Genomic DNA, 14,771 nt, shown 5'->3' with positions numbered 1-14,771 from the left:
ACAAATGTGCCTTCGGCGTGGGCTCTGGCAAATTCTTAGGCTTCATGATTAGCCAACGAGGCATTGAAGCTAACCCTGAAAAGATCAAAGCAATCCTCGACATGAAAGAGCCAATAACTTCAAAAGACATCCAAAGCCTTACTGGCAAGGTGGCAGCCTTAACCAGATTCATCTCTAAGGCCACAGACAGATGTGCTCCTTTCTTCAAAGCACTCAAGGGAAATAAGAAGTACATTACATGGACGGAGGAATGTGCCAATGCATTCAGGAACCTCAAAGAGTACATGAGTAAAGCCCCTCTGCTCTCCAAACCAGAAGTTGGTGACACTCTCATCATCTATCTATCGGTTTCGGCTTCAGCAGTCAGTTCTGTTCTTATTCGAATGGACAGTGGTGTCGAACGGCCCGTCTACTACGCTAGCAAGGCCCTACAAGATGCGGAGACACGATGAAGGAATTATTTTGTAAAAACATGTTCATTTGAGCAACATCATATAGCATGCAATTAACAATTAAAGGCGGAATCATGCTTGTATGTACTCAAAAACAAAACATGACCATGAAATTCAAAGCCTAGTAGATTGGTGAACCAATAATCAACTCAAAAATAAGTAAGTTGAAATTAATACCTTTGTAGATTCCTCTTTGCATAAGCAAAGGCTAATCACCCAAAGAGATAGGGCCTTCATTCCTTGCTTCTTAGATCCATGGATTTGGATGGAAGAATAGGTTCTCCAAGTTCCCAAAATTGAGAACCTCTAAGTCTCTACACCAAGGAGATATTGGATGATGAATGAGTGACCTTGGAGGATTAGATGACTAGCTAATCACCTCCAAGGTGTTGGCCTCTTTAGAGAGAAAATGGAGAGACAATTCTCACCCATTTTCCCCAAAAATAAACCCTTATTTCACTTAATGAATATTTGGCTATAAAATCATTTATATAGTCACTTCTTTAAGTGACCTAAACAACCAAAACCCTAATTCATTCCTTATGGCCGGCCATTTAGGGATTTTTGGGCTTTTGGGCTTTAATGAATCTTTATTCATTAAATTGTCATACAACTTAAGTTAATGGGCTTGACGTTCGAAGCCCATTGGGCCTTAAGGTCCAAAACTATCCCGTGGTCTTTAACGAACTTATTCGTTTGATTAATTAACATATTAATTAATCCTTGCCATAAATAATTAAACCATTCAATTAATCTTACTCATTTCATTTATTTCGTCCATCTCTACCTTACACGGTGTACGATCCATTAGGTTCCTTTTAGCGAGGTAGTGGGCGATTAAAACCATTTTACATCGATTGTGAATTGAAACTATTTTCAATTCTCCCTTTAGTGATTACACACGTTTAGGGCTTCCACAAACCATGAGTGACACCTAGCCGTATGTCATGGTTACCCAAGCTAATCAGAAGAGGTGGAGAACCTATTCAGTCTGGGATTACAAATGCAATACGGTCTTTCTCTAATCTAATACTCTTGACCACATTGTTTGGTTTGATAGTTTATTTTCTCATGTCTACTATCCAATGTGTGTCTTGTGCTTATATGATTACCTTGAATGTGATTCGGAACGCATTCCCTAATCTCATTCATACTCTGGCCAGAGATTCAAATCATATCAGAGAGTATTCTCCTTCAAACGGTTTGAAGGTTAGAGATCCCTTGTTGCGCATTCACTTGTCTCCATAGCTAAGCGGCTTGACCCCAACGATGCCGTGGACACCCTCCTGGTGGGATGACTTTGACATAATCAAAGATCAAGGTCTTAACCACAAGACAACTATGATGCCTCAGGTCAAAGGACTACTTTGCATTATCCCAACCATGAGTTCTCATGTGACATGGAATATGAGAACTCTTTGTTGATCGCGTTCAGTGAACTCATTCTCTATTGAGCACCTACCGTACTTGTCTTGATGTCACACACACCAATGATTCGAGACTAATCACTCTCCCTGAGAGAAGACATAGTACGTACTGATCTTAACGGACTGTCAACGCCCAATTGGCAATCCTATGATCAGGAACGTTTAGGATGTGTCTACGAAAGAATGGTCTCATGAATCTAACTTCATTAGATTACATTCTCCCAATCACATATTCCTTGGACTTTATCGTTTAAGCATATAACATTTATATGAGACGGCTCAAACAATAATATATGCCCTTTATATGTTAAACTAGATTAGTTTAACATGTGAAATGTCCGTAAAGTATCATCACATGATTGGCTTTAGGGCACATTTCCAACAATCTCCCACTTGCACTAGAGCCAATCAGCTTGATCATCAATGATGATATCTCTTCTGTAGTCATTTCATAAATGGCTGAATAGTAGGCCTAGGCAGTGGATATCTATATGTGTTATCCACAGAAGCAACCTTGAGAATAACGACGTCACCATTATACATGATTCTCAATCATGTGGTTCAGTCTCTCATTTGTGTTCGGATCTTGATGAGACCTTGATTCCCAGGCTTGAGCTATCACCCCATTAGTGTCATACACTTTCTGGTTGGAATCGAATAGAGAGTTCATAAATGAACTTTCCCATCCAAACAACATTGTTGTAAACTTCTATATGGCAATATATCTTGCATTCATAATGGAACACACTAAAGTCATTACTTTAATGTTTCCATCCAAATATCTCTTTAGTCATAATAAAGAGATATCTGTTTATCTCTTCATTCATAATGAAGAAACATCCAATGATGGATTAGATTCATAATCTAATACATTTACGCTTCCATTACGACACTTTGATTCTTCCTCGATCTTTGAGGAATTTATCCTTTAGTATTTCTTAAATACTTAAGGACTCACTTGACAGTTGCCATGGTTCTGATCCTGGGCTTGCACTGATATCGTCTTGTACCGTTCTAGGTACAACTCATATCAATGTTTTTCATACAATATGAAATACATAAATCACCTTTCTACGTATGCATAAAGGATTCAATTTACGCATTATTTCTTTGGGAGTCAAAGGGTACATTCCCTTTGAGAATGGCAACTTGCTAGTCTCACTAGAATCGTCCTTCATATTGAAGTTTATCATCATATGAGAAACTTCCTAGCATCCATTGTCTATTATTAGGGATTGATATAATCCAATTATATCATGAAATATATCATTATAGATTTCCATCCCATGTACATAGACTATATCTCCCATATACATTCTATCTTCATATAATGTATCAAAGTCATAACTTTAACAAAGAAGTATTCTTTTCATTTCCAAAATTAATATATCATATATATTTAAATTTTTAGGAACATGATTAACTCCCACTAATCTTTTGTAAAACTAGTAAACAAAAGATTCATTTACATCTTTATGAGAAATCAAACGATTTGATCCTTTTTCTCATAAAATGCAAATAGCTCCCACTAACTTGCTAAGATCCATGATGGATGGATCTCTACAACTTTCATGTCTTGTGATTCATAGTTTTAGACATATATTATCAAGACTATCTTAATAATGGTTTCGGAAACCCATATTATGTCAAAACATTGAATCACCATTTAGTTGTAGCTAGCAATCTTCGAATTTATTGAAACTAAGACTACGTCAAAAATGGTTCCTTTAAAATCAACCATTCTATTTGATTGTAGTCACCTTAAGCTACCAATTAGCTTTGAAGGTTTCATTATTTCGAGTCAAATGGTACTTTACCATTTCCTTGAGTATACATCATATATACATTCAATGTAGTCATAAAGTTCAAAAACCATTCAACTGAGACGGTTTATAAATCCTTATCGACTACCTTGGAGCTTGAGGTATAGGAACTAGGTTGTTATATTTGTTGATTACTTTCTTGTCTCTCAAAGAACCCATTCTTCGAGTTCTATCTCTCGTTCATTTGCTTTTAGGCAAATCACATTGTAGAATTACAATGAACTACCCAACAAAACAACATTTGTTAGTTGGTTTATAGAAGCGATATCCAAAAGTTATTTTAAGGATATCCTACAAGATTATTATCAAACAAATATTGCTTGTTAGCACACGACCCCAAATCTTTAACATGCTTAAGATTTGTCTTTCTTTTCCAACTACATCTTATGGAGTCATGAAAATATTGGAAGATCTTCTCATTGACAATCATATTGTTTTAGAAGTATATATCCTATATATGGGTAATAGATAACATCTAACGAACTAAATCTTATTCAAGTTCGTTCTTCTCCTAATGGAGAAATACATTATCTTATGATGCTATTTTCCTTGATATCTTTCAAGGAAACTTATCTAAAGTGTTACCTTTCCTTGGATCAAATCTAAAGAGGTAAATACTTTAGATGTCTTACTCATCAACTTACATTACTTGAATTCTTTGAAACATTTTGCAAAGTATTCGGACTTGTGTTTATTCAAAATAAACTATAGTTCAACCGAGAGTGATCTTCGGTGAATGTTATCCAACATGAGTAGTATTATGTTTGTGGACAAGTGCCACTAACATTTAAGTGAATTAACCTCAACAACTTTGTGATTCTTTCTTCTTTCCAAAAGAATAAAGATTCGAACATTTCGCCTCTATACAATTTTAACAAGAAGGTATTGGATCCGGATCTTACGATCCAAAGCATCCATCTTTCACCAACTCATAACTTATGTTTTTAGAGGAATCACAACTTAGTTGGGATTAGTCACTTCCTTGCAACCTTTTGGGTTTTAAGCATCATTATTTTCTAAACAGTTAACACTACCATATTATCTCTACTATAGAGATAATTAATTAGATTACCATAATCCAATCATTGATTAATAAAGAACATTGTTTTGTCAAACAAAACATTTATCCATTTCACATAATGACGGAATTTAGTTCCTTAAAATTGGAATACAAAGACAATCTATGTTTTTCCAATTTCTTTGGTAGTTCATATGAGGAAGTAAGTACCATCTGCTTTCGCAGAGATCTACATTTGATTCACGTTTCGAATGTGAAGTACTTTCTCTTCTCTCATTAATCTTCTACTTCTTATTAGCCACACTTTTACAACGATTGTAAAACATAGTCACTAATACGGAATCATGCATTCAAGTAGAAGAACCAACTGTTTTGAACTATTTCAAGAACAATTTACAACACCTTCGAAAGGTGTGTCCTTGACACTTGCAAGACATTTCTTGCAAATACCCCTTCCAATGTCCATCCTTTCATAAAGAAAGTTTGTTCCCTTGGAGTTATTTATCTTCTTTATTTGACTTTCACCTTTGACTACATTAGTCATGGTCCCTAAACTCCCACTATCTCTCTTGAAACCTTTTTCAATTGTGTTATACACATCAAACAATTTTGGAGAGCATGTGGTTTTTGTTCACTACATAGTTTACAATAAACTTAGTGAACGATTAGGATAGGGAAACAAAGGTGAAGTCCTTGCCTAGTTTCCGTCTCGTTAAGTGGTTTATCACTTCAACATTCAATGATTCAAAATCATCATAAGTCCATGTTAATGGACTATTTTTGTCAACCAACCATTATGTTCTAAACATAATTACAAACCTTCAAGAGTTGTACAAGGCAACTCTTATTTCTTCATACAACAATTTGTAAGTGAAGAATCATGGCACATAAAGTGTCCATGCCTTTGTGCTTTCTTCTCAAGTTCCTTGTTCATTTAACAAAGAAATAAGCACTAGTATTTGCATTGACTAAGAGTTGTTCAAAGCAACTCCTATTTCTTTATACAACAAATTGTAATTGAAGAATTATGACATTAAAAGTGTTGTCCTCTTTATGATAGACCTTTTCTAACATATTCTTCTAATGATACATTATCAATAGTAAGATTGTGAGGATGAGACTACTTTGGTACTTTTACAAGCCATTAAAGACAATCTATGGTTTTGTAGTACCAAGTCCGTAAACTAAACGTTCGGCTTTTATCAAGTGTTGGATAGCGTTTGCAAATATATTGGTAATCAAATACATAACGAATATAAATTGATTGATTTTAAGCCATTTGATTTGGGTCTTTAAATCAAATAGCACCACCCACTATTTTTGGCAAATTCCATATCCCTCATAGGAATTCGAGAGTTTTGGATGAAACTCCTAGTAGGTTATGGGAGGCTCACTATTACCAAGCCCACCTCACGATGATACGATATATGGCTAGCAACAATAATAATGAGAGAGTACGCTTACTCATTTGCAACTCATGCAAGTACCCATCTTATTTGGCCTCTAGAGAATGTAACCTCACAATGATATGATATTGGTTCCATTGCACTTAGTTAAGTTCTTCCCACCATGCTTAGTGTGTGAAGGGGTTCAAGAATAGCCTCACGATGATACGATGTATAGCTATCCTCGTTGCCTACACTCACCTCATCATATGTATATGGATTCCTCCTGAGTATAAGCATGCACTTTGTACTCCCCCATGATAGGGTGAAGCCGGTGTACAAGTCATAAACAATTGGATCCCACCACGGTGGAAGGCCACGAAAGAGTGTTCTAAGCACTATCCGCTTATCAACTTAATATTGGTTTGGTTGAGGGTTTTAGGTCTCATCACATATATACATTTTAATCTCTATTAAAACAATTTTGGTCCTATTACAACTATTGGTCCATCTCATTGTTTTAGTTGTACATAATACTCCCACTATGCTTTTAAAACGATTTTTAAAGCAAGAGTATATGATACTACTAACGTAAACTTTGCATTCATTTGATGGACTACATAGTTGCCTTAGGGCCTAAGGATGATTATGAACCTTTGTTTAGATTCAACACGAGCCTTGTGTTGAATCTCGGTCTAGGAATGGTGATTGATTTTAGTTACGCGTTTAATCACATTAAGGCGTGTTGTCTTATGGGCGTTGGACCCAACTACTTCATTTTCATGCATATCATATAAAGCAAGAAAGAAGTACTTCAAAGTAAAGGTGAGCTTATGCTCATTACAACATTTGCATATAACAAATTACTTTAAAGTAAAGAAGAGCTTAAGCCCTTTTACAACATTTGATCAAATCAAATTACAACCAAAATCTAATCTACACATTCCCATGGTTCAAACAAATTTGAAACGCCTTTCACATAGCTCAATTATATTAGGCTTAGGTTCATAATCACCCTTTAATTAATTAACACTTTAACTAATTAATGAATGCAACATTTTCATTTGGTTTTTGTATCCATAAAATTGATTTAAATGGAGCTAAACAAAATGAAAATCCAATTCTCATTTAAAGAGACAAAACAATTTTGTTCTCATCCTATTTGGGCCATCTTGCAATTAACCTCAACTTTTGGGCCATATTGCAATAACAAAAACTTTTGGGGTCACTTTGTATAATACACAAAAGTCACAACTTCATGTAAATACAACTAGAACCCAAACTTTTAATAATGCAAAAACATCATTAAAGGATCAAAACAATTTGTCCTTTAGCGTTTTTGGACCTAAACGTAAAAACGTAAACTTTTGGGCCAAAGTGCAAATACACAAAAGTATCAAAACTTTATGTAATTGCATAAAAGCCCCAAAAGTACTCCCTTTGAGGGAGTGGCCTGTTTTAGGGAGAGGATAAGAGTGGTGTGTGTGTTGATTTGTAAGTTTTGTCAAAAAACATGCAAGTGTATGTAAAAGGATATGTTTATGAAATAATTCAATCATTATTATTTCAATCATCATTTATACAAATAATTAACACTTTAAATACATGATAAATCATTTAAAAACATATCACATATACTTTAAGAAATAAATCAAAACTTTGAATCAAAACACCAAACCTTTTTGTTCTTGGCAAGAACATCAAGAACAATGAAGAACATCCATGAAAAACCCAAATTTTTCCATGAACTTTTTCCACCCAAAAACATTCCAAAACCATTCTTACTTAAGGGAAATAACATCTAACCAAACTAGGGTACTTAGGGGTTCCAAAGAACACATTAAAACACTTTTAACAAGTCAAACAAGAACCCAAAAATTCACCCTTTGATTTTGGCCGAATTTTCCCAAAAGCATGGTACCAAATTTTAGCTCCAATATTCATGCTCATATGAACAACATCTACAACATTTGAGATAGCAAATTTTCCAACAAAATTTACTTTCAAAGAAGCAAGAATAAAGCTTGTAACAATTACAACTTTTAGATCACATACTATGAACTACAAAACACAAAAGGATTCACCAACTACTAGACCTAGGCTCTGATACCACTTGAAGGAATTATTTTGTAAAAACATGTTCATTTGAGCAACATCATATAGCATGCAATTAACAATTAAAGGCGGAATCATGCTTGTATGTACTCAAAAACAAAACATGACCATGAAATTCAAAGCCTAGTAGATTGGTGAACCAATAATCAACTCAAAAATAAGTAAGTTGAAATTAATACCTTTGTAGATTCCTCTTTGCATAAGCAAAGGCTAATCACCCAAAGAGATAGGGCCTTCATTCCTTGCTTCTTAGATCCATGGATTTGGATGGAAGAATAGGTTCTCCAAGTTCCCAAAATTGAGAACCTCTAAGTCTCTACACCAAGGAGATATTGGATGATGAATGAGTGACCTTGGAGGATTAGATGACTAGCTAATCACCTCCAAGGTGTTGGCCTCTTTAGAGAGAAAATGGAGAGACAATTCTCACCCATTTTCCCCAAAAATAAACCCTTATTTCACTTAATGAATATTTGGCTATAAAATCATTTATATAGTCACTTCTTTAAGTGACCTAAACAACCAAAACCCTAATTCATTCCTTATGGCCGGCCATTTAGGGATTTTTGGGCTTTTGGGCTTTAATGAATCTTTATTCATTAAATTGTCATACAACTTAAGTTAATGGGCTTGACGTTCGAAGCCCATTGGGCCTTAAGGTCCAAAACTATCCCGTGGTCTTTAACGAACTTATTCGTTTGATTAATTAACATATTAATTAATCCTTGCCATAAATAATTAAACCATTCAATTAATCTTACTCATTTCATTTATTTCGTCCATCTCTACCTTACACGGTGTACGATCCATTAGGTTCCTTTTAGCGAGGTAGTGGGCGATTAAAACCATTTTACATCGATTGTGAATTGAAACTATTTTCAATTCTCCCTTTAGTGATTACACACGTTTAGGGCTTCCACAAACCATGAGTGACACCTAGCCGTATGTCATGGTTACCCAAGCTAATCAGAAGAGGTGGAGAACCTATTCAGTCTGGGATTACAAATGCAATACGGTCTTTCTCTAATCTAATACTCTTGACCACATTGTTTGGTTTGATAGTTTATTTTCTCATGTCTACTATCCAATGTGTGTCTTGTGCTTATATGATTACCTTGAATGTGATTCGGAACGCATTCCCTAATCTCATTCATACTCTGGCCAGAGATTCAAATCATATCAGAGAGTATTCTCCTTCAAACGGTTTGAAGGTTAGAGATCCCTTGTTGCGCATTCACTTGTCTCCATAGCTAAGCGGCTTGACCCCAACGATGCCGTGGACACCCTCCTGGTGGGATGACTTTGACATAATCAAAGATCAAGGTCTTAACCACAAGACAACTATGATGCCTCAGGTCAAAGGACTACTTTGCATTATCCCAACCATGAGTTCTCATGTGACATGGAATATGAGAACTCTTTGTTGATCGCGTTCAGTGAACTCATTCTCTATTGAGCACCTACCGTACTTGTCTTGATGTCACACACACCAATGATTCGAGACTAATCACTCTCCCTGAGAGAAGACATAGTACGTACTGATCTTAACGGACTGTCAACGCCCAATTGGCAATCCTATGATCAGGAACGTTTAGGATGTGTCTACGAAAGAATGGTCTCATGAATCTAACTTCATTAGATTACATTCTCCCAATCACATATTCCTTGGACTTTATCGTTTAAGCATATAACATTTATATGAGACGGCTCAAACAATAATATATGCCCTTTATATGTTAAACTAGATTAGTTTAACATGTGAAATGTCCGTAAAGTATCATCACATGATTGGCTTTAGGGCACATTTCCAACACACGATACTCCAACATTGAGAAATTAGCTCTAGCATTGGTTATGTCTGCTCGGAAACTTCGCCCTTATTTCCAAGCACACGCCATCATCGTGCTTACCAATCACCCTCTTCGACAGATACTTCAGAGTCCTGACACGTCTGGACGAATGATCAAATTGGCGATAGCATTGGGTGAGTTTGACATCTCATACCAACCAAAACCAGCCGAAAAAGGCCAAGCAGTAGCAGATTTCATCGCCGACTTCACATATCCTGTTGACATTGCTTCTACACCTGAAGCAGTAGCTTCATTACCATCGGAAGCTCAGAAAGTAGAATCAACGACCTCAGCATGGAGTCTGTATGTTGATGGCTCATCCAACCAACAGGGCTGTGGAGCGGGACTAGTCTTGACTACGCCCGACAAAGTAGCAATGGAGTATGCTCTTCGTTTCAAATTCAAGGCATCAAACAATGAGGCCGAGTATGAAGCCCTTCTAGCAGGATTACGTTTGGCCAAACACATCGGGGTTAAACAAATTGATATTTTCAGTGACTCCCAATTAGTGGTCAACCAGGTTACCAACAACTTTGATGCTAAGGACAGCTCCATGGCAGCATATCTTGCACAAACACAACTTTTGCTCAAGCACTTCCACTACCAGATCACCCAAGTTCCTCGAGCGGCAAACAGTCATGCAGACGCCCTGGCTCGCCTCGCCTCAGCTGTGGAAGACAAGATTGGAAGAAAAATTCATGTCGAACTATTGGCAACACCAAGCACCATGGCCGCAGAAGTATGCAACTTACAACAGGGGGATAGTTGGATCACCCCGATCTATAATTTCCTTGCTCATGGCACCCTCCCAAATGATAAAGTCCAGGCTAAGCAAATTCGATACAAGTCTACCCGCTACCTGATCATCAATGATCAACTCTATAAGCGAGGTTTTAGCCTGCCATACTTAAGGTGTCTTACGCCTGCCGAGGCGGAAATCGTCCTTCGGGAAATACATGAGGGAGTCTGTGGAGATCATGCTGGATCTCGGTCCCTAGCACACAAGACTTTTCGCCAAGGATATTACTGGCCAACACTCCACCAGGATGCCATCAAAGTATCCCGCTCATGTGACAAATGTCAACGATATGCAACTATTCCTCATTCCCCTCCAGAGCCTCTTACTCCTATGATCAGCCCTTGGCCCTTCGCCCAGTGGGGACTTGATTTGATCGGCCCAATGCCGGCAGGGAAGGGCAAAGTCTGTTACGCAGTCGTTGCAGTGGACTACTTCACAAAGTGGGCCGAAGTAGAACCCTTGGCAACCATTACTGAGGCAAAGATAGAAGACTTCGTGTGGAAGAACATCCTTTGTAGATTCGGCATTCCCAATGCGATAGTCACTGACAATGGGCGACAGTTTGACAACAAGAAGTTCAGGTTGTTCTGCTCTAAGTTCAACATCAACTTATGCTTTGCCTCTCCAGCTCATCCCCAGTCTAATGGACAAGTTGAGGCCATCAACAAAATAATCAAGCGCACTTTGAAAACCAGCTTGGACAAAGCTAAAGGCTGTTGGCCAGAATTTGTACCCCAAGTTCTTTGGTCATATCGCACTTCATATCGGACTTCAACAGGAGAAACTCCATTCTCACTTGCCTTTGGCACAGAGGCGGTTGTCCCTGTTGAGCTCGAGCAAGCAACATTCCGAGTCCAGAATTACATTCAAAGTCAAAATGACAAACAACTCACCCTCAACTTGAATTTAGTCGAGGAACACAGAAACAAGCTCACTTGAGGAATGTCGCCTACAAGCAGCGCATCTTCAACTATTATGACTCTAGGGTCAAGCCTCGTTCTTTCAAAATAGGAGACTGGGTCTTAAAGAAAAGATTACTCTGCGACAGAGTCCCGAGTGAAGGCACACTTAGTCCAAACTGGGATGGACCATATGAAGTCATTGGCATCAGTCGCCCTGGCTCTTACACACTTAGAAGCTCTGATGGCAAGACCCTTGGCCATCCATGGAACGCTGATCACTTGAAGTACTACTACAAATAGACTCACGATGTACAAGTGTTGAGCTATAGCCGTTCGACATCCTATGTAATGAAGGCCATTTGGCAATGAATTCAATAGAGAGGTAATTTAGCCAACTCAGCCCTCACTCTTTTACATTCATAGCAAGCGATGCCAGAACCCTTCTCAATCAGAAAGCAATCCGTCTTCCACAGTCACTACAAAACAAGCAAATGAAGACCGTGTCAAGCGCCAAAAAAAAAAAAAAAAAAAAAAAAAAACAGCTTCATCCAAAAAGCTTCACCCGAAAAGCTTCACCTCCAAAGCTTCACCCACAAAGCTTCACCTAAAAAGCTTCACCCAAAAAGCTTCACCCGAAAAGCTTCACCTCCAAAGCTTCACCCACAAAGCCTCACCTAAAAAGCTTCACCCACAAAGCTTCACCTAAAAAGCTTCACCCAACAAGCTTCACCCGAAAAGCTTCACCTCCAAAGCTTCACCCACAAAGCTTCACCTAAAAAGCTTCACCCACAAAGCTTCACCCAAAAAAAAAACTTCACCCGAAAAGCTTCACTTAAAAAAGCTTCACCTACAAAGCTTCACCTAAAAAATCTTCACCTAGAAAGCTCCCTCTACATACTTTCACCATCAAAGCTTCACCATCAAAGCTTCACCTAGAAAGCTTCATCTACAAAGCTTCACCTAGAAAGCTTCATCTACAAAGCTTCACCATCAAAGCTTCACCTAGAAAGCTTCATCCACAAAGCTTCACCCACAAAACTTCACCCGAAAAGCTTCACTTAAAAAAGCTTCACCTACAAAGCTTCACCTAAAAAAGCTTCACCTACATCGCTTCACCCAGAAAGCTTCATCTACAAAGCTTCACCATCAAAGCTTCACCTCCAAAGCTTCACCTACAAAGCTTCAACACAAAACCTTGCTCCAAATAAACAAATTTTGTTCACAAAACCCAAGATGCCCTTGAACTTGTACAAAAACACTTGGGTAAACATAAACATTTTTTGTTTTACACCCACAAGGGCCCAAAATTTTCCTTCTTATTTATTCACTTATATATGTTCCCAAACATATTATAATAGATCAAATAATAATTCAAAGTCCAAAATTTAGTTATGGACAAAAATACAAGCAATTCACCAGTAATGAAGATGCTACAAAAATTGGAATCTGCCCCAAAATAGAAATCCAACAAAGCTTCGCCTCCTTTCCTCTATCAAATTTTTGCAGCTGCTGCTTTTCTCCAATGGAGCTGAATTTTGGACACCCTCTAGTTCTTGAGCAGATGAACAACTTTCAAGAAGGAATCGTTTCTGTTTGAGCGACGGAAATTAAAGTGTTGAAGCTCCAAACATGATAGTCGGCTTCTTGCAGATTTCGAAGCTGTTGTGATGTTTCGAAGATCTGGAAATATTTAACCGTTAGTTCATCCTGAATTTTTGATATGTTATGAAAGAGTCGATGAGGAACAACTTCAATGAAGAAAGCATGCCGATCTGAACAATAGAAAATGGAGTTTCGAAGCTCACAACAAATCTGACGGGTTGACAGAAAAATAATAACCAGTCATTCATCATACCTGGATTTCTGGAGTTATACTGCTCCGAGGGATCTCAAATTTGGATATGTTGTATTTCACGAGCTGAGGAACAACTTCAATGAAGAAAGCATACCGATCTGAACAAGAGAAAATGGAGTTTCGAAGCTCACAACAAATCTGACGGGTTGACAGAAAAATAATAACCAGTCATTCATCATACCTGGATTTCTGGAGTTATACTGCTCCGAGGGATCTCAAATTTGGATATGTTGTAGTTCACAAGATAAGGAAAAACTTTCATGAAGACGACTTTGCAATCTGAGCTATAGAGAATGGTGTTATCTTGCATCCACTCAGGCTGATTAGTGGAAACGAAAAGCAATTCCACCAAAGAAAAGATGAAAAAGAGAGAAAAGCTACTAATTGCACTTGATCTTGTCTAGTCAATAGCATGCAGCATCAAACACACAAAAGTTGGAAATATTTTTAGATAAAGCATATACGAATGTGTGACATCGAAACAAGGATTCGTTACTTTGACAAATTAGTAACACGCGAGACACCTCATTCGGCAACTCTCTTCGCCTGAAGACTTGGGGGACTCCCACCATATGCTACTGCACCTTGATACTCGGCAGTCTCACAACCACTCAGTGACTTGGATTTTTCAAGTCTCCAACCGAGAAGTTTTCCTCACTCGGGAAATTAAGGGAACACTACCTCAAACTACATGCTTCACTCACAAAGCTTCAACAATACAGGTTTCAACAAAAGCAAAAATTCAAAGAACTTTATGAAGAAGGCTTTGGTGTATTTAACACAATATGTTGAAATGAAGCAAAGCTTATTTATTAATATTTTCGATAAGCCACAAATATGTACATATACATGAGTCAAAATAAACAAACAAAAGGGAGCCTTCACAAAGGTTGCTTAGGGGAAGTCTCAGCAGTCGGTAGAGCCCCAGAAAGAGAAAGCACCGGAGGGTGGTTATCTGGAGCCTCAGTACTTGACAAAACCCCAGAAGGAGGAGGCATTGGAGGTTCATCATTTGAAGCTTCATTACCAGGTACAACCCTAGAGGACGAAGGCAATAAATGCCTTTGGAACAAACCCACAAATCGTTGATGATCAAGTAAAACCTTACCATCAGATTCCTTCATCTGGTCAAGCTTCCTCTTCAT

At 37.7% G+C, this 14,771-nt stretch overlaps 1 long non-coding RNA gene across 1 annotated transcript; it reads right to left on the bottom strand.

Moving 5' to 3' along the window:
• Positions 1–13,227: 13,227 nt before the first annotated feature.
• LOC126618952 (uncharacterized) lies at positions 13,228–14,075 on the bottom strand. Its single transcript, XR_007621918.1, has 3 exons — positions 13,808–14,075; positions 13,627–13,724; positions 13,228–13,451 (listed from the first exon to the last, which is right to left on the bottom strand). It is a non-coding gene; the product is annotated as an uncharacterized LOC126618952 (long non-coding RNA).
• Positions 14,076–14,771: the final 696 nt, after the last annotated feature.

This window comes from Malus sylvestris, chromosome 4, assembly GCF_916048215.2.
Source record: "Malus sylvestris chromosome 4, drMalSylv7.2, whole genome shotgun sequence".
Taxonomy (NCBI): Eukaryota; Viridiplantae; Streptophyta; class Magnoliopsida; order Rosales; family Rosaceae; genus Malus; species Malus sylvestris.
This window is presented reverse-complemented; position numbering and strand designations above follow the sequence as displayed.